General features: G+C 48.3%; 1 protein-coding gene across 1 annotated transcript in view; it reads left to right on the top strand.

Moving 5' to 3' along the window:
- The first annotated feature begins 8,648 nt into the window (after positions 1-8,648).
- Positions 8,649-8,735, top strand: part of gulp1a (GULP PTB domain containing engulfment adaptor 1a) — a 65,292-nt gene continuing 65,205 nt past the window's right edge. Inside the window, exon 1 of the mRNA XM_033986863.2 lies at positions 8,649-8,712. The gene's annotated coding sequence lies outside the window, so the exon portion shown is untranslated. The remainder of the gene's footprint in view (positions 8,713-8,735) is intronic.

The following is an 8,735-nucleotide window of genomic DNA, read 5'->3' as shown; positions in this document are numbered from 1 at the left end:
AAATATATACAGGCACAAGTGTATTATAGCTAGTACTGCTACTACTACTGCTACTGCTACTACTACTACTATGATAAAAAGTACATCTGAGTAGCTGCATGGTCTCCCCTCTCTTCTTATTACACTTCTGGACACCTGCATGGCCTTCTGCTACTCTCCACACAGCTCTGTACACCTGCATGGTCTCCCTTAAGCTCTTTTAAGACCACTCTGGACACCTGCATGGTCTCCTCTCAGCTCTTATGAACACTCTGGACACCTGCATGGTCTCCCTCTGCTCTTATGAACACTCTGGACACCTGCATGGTCTCCCTCTGCTCTTATGAACACTCTGGACACCTGCATGGTCTCCTCTCAGCTCTTATGAACACTCTGGACACCTGCATGGTCTCCCTCTTCTCTTATGAACACTCTGGACACCTGCATGGTCTCCTCTCAGCTCTTATAAACACTCCGCTCAGATAACATCATCCTCCTCTTCTCCTCATGTCCATGGACAGCTGCATGCTCTTTTCTATTTCCCTAACAGCTCTGTGCACCTGCATGGTCTCCCTCTCACAGCTCTTAACAATAATAACACTCTTTACTTGATTGTCAAACCTCTCAAAGCACTACACCGTGTGATTATGCATTCACTCCACACTCAGGCGGGTAAGACACAATTAGCTAGAACTGCTGACCCTGTTATTACAGCTCTGGACACCTGCATGTTCGCCCTCTATTATTCTATACACCTGTGCACTCTCTTCCTCTCTGTTTTCTTGGACAGCAGCATGATTTTACTCTCAGCTTTCATAACACCATTTAGAAATCTGCATGATCTCCCTGTATTATTCTAACTGCTCTGGACAGCTGCATGTTCTTTATTATTCTAACAGCTCTGTACACCTGCATGGGCTCTCTTTATATTCCTCCCAGCCCTTTACACCGTTGTAGTGTCTTTATCAGTTCTTATCACTTGTCTTAATAGGTGCATTGTCTCTCCCTATAATTCTAACTGCTCTGGACAGCTGCATGCTCTTTCTCTATTCTTGTCTTGCTTGGTTTCTCCTTGTTCTCCTCACCGCTCTTTACACCTGTGTGGTTTCTAGTTCCGTTCTTATTATACGTTTTGACAGTTGCATTGTTCCTCTCTATTATTCTACCAGCTCTGGACACCTGCATGTTCTTATCTCCTCACAGCCTTTTACACCTGTGTGGTCTCTTTCTCTTTTCTTATTATGCGTCTTAATAGGGGCACTCTATTCTACCTGCTCTGAATAGCTGCGTGGTCTCTATTATTCTAACTGCTCTGGACAGCTGCATGTTCTCTCTATTATTCTAACTGCTCTGGACAGCTGCATGGTCTCTATTATTCTAACTGCTCTGGACAGCTGCATGTTCTCTCTATTATTATAACGCTCTGGACAGCTGCATGGTCTCTATTATTGTAACTGCTCTGGGTAGCTGCATGTTCTCTCTATTATTGTAACTGCTCTGGGTAGCTGCATGTTCTCTCTATTATTGTAACTGCTCTGGACAGCTGCATGTTCTCTCTATTATAACTGCTCTGGACAGCTGCATGTTCTCTCTATTATAACTGCTCTGAATAGCTGCATGTTCTCTCTATTATTGTAACTGCTCTGGACAGCTGCATGTTCTCTCTCTTATTCTAACTGCTCTGGACAGCTGCATGTTCTCTCTATTCTAACTGCTCTGGACAGCTGCATGTTCTCTCTATTCTAACTGCTCTGGACAGCTGCATGTTCTCTCTATTATTGTAACTGCTCTGGACAGCTGCATGTTCTTTCTATTATTCTACCTGCTCTGGGCAGCTGCATGGTCTCTCTATTATTGTAACTGCTCTGGACAGCTGCATGGTCCTTATTATTCTACCTGCTCTGGACAGCTGCATGTTCTCTCTATTATTGTAATTGCTCTGGACAGCTGCATGTTCTCTCTATTATTGTAACTGCTCTGGGCAGCTGCATGTTCTCTCTATTATTCTACCTGCTCTGTACACCTGCATGGTCTCCCTCTCACCTCGTATTACAGTGTTTCCGTGTCTTGTTAAAATGATGAGACCAGACTTTGAAAAGGCCAGTTCACGACCTTTATTGAATCTCTCCCTCTCTCTCCTCTTTCTCCTCTTTCTCTCCTCCTCCTCCCCTCTCTCTCTCTCTTCTCTCTCTCCTCTTTTTTCCCCTCTTCGCTCTAATCGATCTTCTGTTCGGGGACTTTTAAATGAATGTCAAGTTTGAACAACTTTGGCCTCTGGTCTTCACCGCTGTGTGTTAAATATTCAAAAACATGATTAGCACAAGTGAACGGTCAGCTTCTAAAATGGTTATTTATTTATTTTTTCCCTCTATATTTGTCAGAGGAGAGAAAGGAGAGATGCGGTCTGTCTAAAAGCTCTTGCTAAGTCGCTCCTGCAGAAACGAATATTGCACTTTACCAAATTGAATAAGTTCCTGAAGTCGAGGCAGAACTTTTAACACTTGGATGTTTGTGTATTCAGTGTGCGCTCGGGGAGATGGTCACCTTCAACGGCGACGCTCACCTCACAGTTTCGGACGCTATTTCGGGGTCACGGCGTTTCTAGTCAGGCCCGTCCGCAGAAATTTGGGGGCCCAGGGGAAAGACGCCTCGCACGGGCCCCCTCTGATATGAATTAACAGGAAGAAGGTCCGTTTCTGGTGACCCCGGGGCCTGGGACGACGAAGCTCTTTGTCCCCCTTTGTCGAAACCCCTGGGTCAAGTGAGCGAAGAAGTTGCGCTCTCAAAATTTCCCAAAATGCATCTTGAAAAGTCAATGTAGCGAAGGGAGACAGGTCTGTAAGTGGAAGACGGTGGATACAAGCTCTTACCTTAATTCAAGCTGTTCAAACGGCGATAATTTCCACGTTTTAGCCAAAAAATCTGATAAATCCAGTCGTTTTATGTCAGATTCATCTTGACAAAACTGTTCTGATCATTATTAGTGCATAAATATTTGAGCGCCGGTCGATTCTGATCATTATTTATGACAGAAATCAGGTTTGGCCTCTCGAGTTTCTTCACCCAGAGTCACACGAGCTGAATGTTTGACTCTGCAGACTCCACCGGTGAAGGGGTCAGGGGTGAGCGGAGACATTCAGACACGGTTTACTTCTGGTTTAGCTTCATTCACAGCTGCATTTCTTCGGTTAAACGGTTAAATTTGGTATTTTTATTCACGACTTCCTGCCGTTAAAGGTCCAGTACACGCAAAAGTACAAATACATCACATGAGCAGCTGCTGAGGTCAAAATAAGTCCAGCGTTTACTTTCCGTGTCTGATTCTGAAGCTTTATACTGTCCGATAACCAGGATGTGCGCGTTAGCATGCTAGCTGCTGTTAGCTTTACGGTCGCGGCAAAGCTCCACGTGTCTCTGAATGTGCCGTACTGAACTTTTCCCGTCTTAAAACGTGACAAACGCGTTCATTTTAAACGTTTTGCCTTCAGAACACCCTCGTTATCCCCCCTGATGAGTTTATAAGAGCTACAGACTTTAAAACAAACGTAAAAAACTGGTCTAAAACAAGTTTGTGTGTCATTTTCAGCTGTGTGGTGTGTGCGTGTGGAGTTGTGCGTTCCCGTTCTTATCGCCTCGGACGCAGCGCTCACATTTATTCATGTCCAAACTTTAAATACTCGGGTTTTAGTTTAAACGAATTTGTCGTCGGCTCCAGGCCTGAGCAGGTAAACGACCAGAATATGAATATTTTCAATTACCTCAGTGTGAAAATCAGACTCACCCAGAAAACGCAAATTTTACACAAGAAATATGGAAAAAAATAAAATAAACACAAGAAATGAATCAGGACGAGACGCCGTTTTAATCTGAAGAGGATTAGACCTGGAATAGTCCTGGTTTAGTCCTGGTTCAGTCCTGGTTTAGTCCTGGTTTAGTCCTGGTTTAGTCCTGGTTTAGTCCTGGTTCAGTCCTGGTTTAGTCCTGGTTCAGTGGTCGTGTCCAGACCGTGGCCTCTGGTGTTTGTTTTGTTCTTTTTGTTCTTGTCTCTATATTTGTTTTTTTTGTGTGACTTTTATCGGCTCAAGTTGTTTTAAATGTGCGACAGAGATAAATAAACTTTAACTGAATTGAGAAAAGAGAGAGAAAGAGAGAGAGAGAGGAGGAGGAGAGAGAGAGAGAGAGGGAGGAGGAGGAAAAGAAAACAAGTGTCATATTGGAGCATGTGGGTAATGGCACAAACATGTTCAGGTGTTTTCCCCATTGACCACAGCCCCCCCCCCCCTCCCCCTCCTCCTTCTCTCTCATTCTCTCTCTTTATTTACTTACCTCTCTCTCTTTCTCTTCTCTCTCTCTCTATAGTTCTGTTTTCACTCCTTTCACGCTCCCCTCGTCCTGTCTCCCTCCTTCGTCTCTCTCCCTCTCCAGGTGAGGTCTTCACATGTCCTCCTCTCCTCTATGCCTCCTCCCTTCCTCCCTCTCTCTCTTCCTCCCACTCTCTCTTCCTCCCTCGTCCCTTCCCTCACCCCCTCTTTCCCTCTGTGTCTTTCCCATGTCCTTCCCCTCTTCTCCGTCCATCCCTCCGTCTCCTCTCTCCCCCTGTAGGTTTAGTCTTCACATGTTCTCCTCCCTCTCTCTTCTTCCCTCCTCCCACTTTCTCTCCCGCCTTGCTCTCTCTCTCTCCCCCTCTCCAGATGTAGTCTTCAAATGTCCTCTCTCCCTCTGTAGGTGTCGTCTTTTCTTCCCTCTTTTCTTAGTCTGTAGGTGTTGTCTTCACTTGTCCTCCACTCCTCTCCCTCTCCCTCCCTCTGTAGGTGTCATCTTTTCCCTCCCTCTTCCTCTCCTCTCTCCCTCCTCTCTTAATCTCTCCCTCTGTAGGTGTCGTCTTCTCCTCCCTCCCTCCCTCCCTCCCTCTGTAGTTGTCTTCTCCTCCCTCTCTTCCTCCTCTCCTCTCTCCTCCCTCCCTCCCTCTGTAGTTGTCGTCTTCTCCCTCTCTTCTTCCTCTCCTCCCTCCCTCTCTCTGTAGTTGTCTTCTTCTCCCTCTCTTCCTCCTCTCCTCCCTCTCTTCCTCCTCTCCTCTTTCGGGGTGTGAGTGGGGGATGTTTCACTCTGTATTTTAACAGCTGCAGACGTGAAAAACAGGAGGAACTGACAGGAAATCAGTGTGAAAAAGCTGCACTGTGTAACTTTTCTGGTTCAGGGTTCACGTCTGTTCGTTTCCATGGAGATGACGTCACATTGCAGAAATTAACCAAACAATCTCACATTTATTCGATTACAGCTGTTTTTATTCTAAACAAATCCTTTAAAACTTCAGTCTGTGAGTGGGATCTCCTCTCCACGGATCTGACGTGTAACTTCTGATTTATAATTTAAAGTGAAAGTAAAAAACATTAAAGGGCACATATATGTTCTAGCGCTGTTTCCTCCTCAGAAACAGACCTGGAGTCGTGTTTTGTTTCATTCACATGTTTGAGTCGTACTTTATTTTCAGTCTGTAACATCTACAAAGATCAAAACGCGACGTTCCACCTTGTGATGTCATCAAGTGGTAGTTTTCAAGTTAACTCCTCCTCCTTTTACCTTTAATTCAGGAGTAAATTGACAAATCCAGGACTGAAATGATCCAAAACATTATAACATATATCAGTTGTTCCCTCATCAAAAACAAGTCTGAAGAGTTTTAGCGCTCGCACGACTCACCAGGACTCACCAGGACTCACCAGGACTGACCAAGACTCACCAGGACTGACCAAGACTCACCAGGACTCACCAGGACTGACCAGGACTCACCAGGACTCACCAGGACTCACCAGGACTCACCAAGACTCACCAAGACTCACCAGGACTCACCAGGACTGACCAAGACTCACCAGGACTCATCAGGACTCACCAGGACTCATCAGGACCCACCAAGACTCACCAAGACTCACCAGGACTCACCAGGACTGACCAAGACTGACCAAGACTCACCAGGACTGACCAGGACTCACCAGGACCCACCAAGACTCACCAAGACTCACCAGGACTCACCAGGACTGACCAAGACTCACCAGGACTGACCAGGACTCACCAGGACTGACCAAGACTCACCAGGACTCACCAGGACTCACCAGGACTCACCAGGACTGACCAGGACTCACCAAGACTCACCAGGACTCACCAAGACTCACCAGGACTCACCAGGACTCACCAAGACTCACCAGGACTCACCAGGACTCACCGGGACTCATGTTTGTGCCTCTTTAAATCAGTTTCTTCTAGTTATCAGTTTTACTCTGTTTAATGACTCCACTTTGACACTCGTCTGTCTGTGCACCTCTCCTCCTCTCTCTCTCCTCCTCCTCTCTCTCTCCTCCTCCTTCTCTCTCCTCCTCCTTCTCTCTCCTCCTCCTTCTCTCTCCTCCTTCTCTCTCCTCCTTCTCTCTCCTCCTCTCTCTCCTCCTTCTCTCTCCTCCTCTCTCTCTTCCTTCTCTCTCCTACTCCTCTCTCTTCTCTCTCCTCCTCTCTCTCTCCTCCTTCTCTCTCCTCCTCTCTCTCTCCTCCTCCCGTCTCTTCTCTCTCCTCTTCTCTCTCTCTCTTCCTTCTCTCTCCTCCTCCTCTCTCTTCTCTCTCCTCCTCTCTCTTCTCTCTCCTCCTTCTCTCTCCTCCTCTCTCTCTCCTCCTCCTCCCGCCTCTTCTCTCTCCTCCTCTCACTCTCCTCCTCCTCCTCTCTCTCTCTTCCTTCTCTCTCCTCCTCCTCCTGTCTCTTCTCTCTCCTCCTTCTCTCTCCTCCTTCTCTCTCCTCCTTCTCTCTCCTCCTCTCTCTCTTCCTTCTCTCTCCTCCTCCTCCTGTCTCTTCTCTCTCCTCCTTCTCTCTCCTCCTCCTCCCGTCTCTTCTCTCTCCTCCTCTCTCTCTCTCTTCCTTCTCTCTCCTCCTCCTCCTCTCTCTCTCTTCCTTCTCTCTCCTCCTCCTCCTGTCTCTTCTCTCTCCTCCTTCTCTCTCCTCTTCTCTCTCTCTCTTCCCTCTCCTCCTCCTCCTGTCTCTTCTCTCTCCTCCTCTCTCTCCTCCTCTTGCCTCTCCTCCTCCTCCCTCATTCTCTCTCTCTCTCTTGCTGTCTGTCCTGCTCCCTCTTTCCTCTTCTCCCTCTCTCTTCTCTCTATTTTTCTTCAGCCACAGGTCAGACCCATCCCCCCCCCCCTCTCTCTCTCTCTCTCTCTCTGTGTCTCTCTTTCTTCTTTTTACACATTCAGGACAAATTCTTTTGTGGGCGTAGGAAGTTTGCTTTTCAAACTCACCGCTGCCCCCCCTCCATCTCTCTCTCCCTTGCTCTATATTCCTCCCTCTACTCCTTTATCTTTCTTTCTCACTCCCTGCCCATTTTCTTTCTCCCTCCCTCTTTTCTCTCACTCTCTTTTCTCCGTCATCACTCAATCCCTCTTTTTCTCTATCTCCCTTTCTCTCCCTCATTTCTTCCCCATCTGTTTCTTCCTCTCTCTCCACTATTCCCTCCCTCTCTTCCTCTATCTCCTCATCTTCTCATCCCGTCTACACCTCTTTTCTCTCTTTTCCTATTCTCCCTCTCTCCTTTTGAGTTCCTCCTCCTTTCTCTCCTCCCCATCCCTCATTCCTTCTGTTTACCTCTCCTCAATCTCCTCTCTGCTCCTCACTCCATCTCTCTCGACTTCTCTCCCCTCACTCCCCTCTCTCTCCCCTTCCCTCCCTTTCTCTCTCCTACTCTCTCCCTCCCTCTACCTTTTTGTCCCTCCCTCTCTCTCTCTCTCTCTCTCTCTCTTTCTCTACTGTTCCACTCCTCTCTTCCTCCCTCCCTCCCTCCCTCCCTCAGTCTCTCTCTCCCTCCCTCACTCCCCCATCTCTCTCATTCTTTCACTCTCTCCTTCTTGCTCTCTCTCCCTCTTTCCCTTGTGCCCCCCCTTTCTCTGCTGTCCTCTCCTTCTCTCCCCTCTGTCTCAATTTCTCTCTCCCTCCTTCTGTTCTCCCCCTCCTCTCTTTCTCTGCTGTCCTCTCCTTCTCTCCTTGCCTCTCCACCCTCTCTTTCTCCCTCTCTCTGTGTCCCCCCTTCTCTCTCCTTCTCCCCCTTCTCTCCCTTCCCTTCTCTCTGTGTCCTCCCTCTTTCCCTCCTCCGCTCTCTCTCTTTCTCTGCTGTCCCTTTCTCCCTCTCTCTATCTCTCTCTCTTCCCCCCTTCCTCTTTCCCTCTCTCTCTCTCTCTCTCTGCTCTTGTCCGGAGTTCTTCCTACATCCCCCCCCTCTGTTGTCCGGAGTCGTTCCTACATCTGTCTCTCCCTCCCCCTCTCTCCCTCTCCCTCTCTCCGTTGTCTGGAGTCGTTCCTACATCTCTCCTCCCCCCTCCCCCCCCCCTCTCTCTCTCCCTCCCCCCCTCTCTCTCTCCCTCCCCCCCTCTCTCTCTCTCTCTCCCTCTCTCTCTCTCTCTCTCTCTCTCTCTCTCTCTGTTGTCCGGAGTCATTCCTACATCTCTCCTCCCCCTCTCCCTCCCCCTCTCGCCCCCTCCCTCCCTCTCTCTCTCTCTCTCTCTCCGTTGTCCGGAGTCATTCCTACATCTCTCCTCCCCCTCCCCCTCCCCCCCTCCCTCTCTCCCTCTCTCTCTCTCCGTTGTCGTTCCTACATCTGGTTCACAGCTGAAAACTATTAAACTCCGTCTTCACTTCCTTCGCTCTTGTTTCGGCGTTCTCCCCGTTCTCCCCGTTCTCTCCGTTCTCTCCGTCTCTCGTTCAGAGTGAGTATTTTGACTTTCATTTC

This window comes from Periophthalmus magnuspinnatus, chromosome 21, assembly GCF_009829125.3.
Source record: "Periophthalmus magnuspinnatus isolate fPerMag1 chromosome 21, fPerMag1.2.pri, whole genome shotgun sequence".
Classification (NCBI taxonomy): domain Eukaryota; kingdom Metazoa; phylum Chordata; class Actinopteri; order Gobiiformes; family Gobiidae; genus Periophthalmus; species Periophthalmus magnuspinnatus.
Note: the sequence above shows the minus strand (reverse complement) of the source record. Positions and strands in the feature narration are given on the sequence as shown.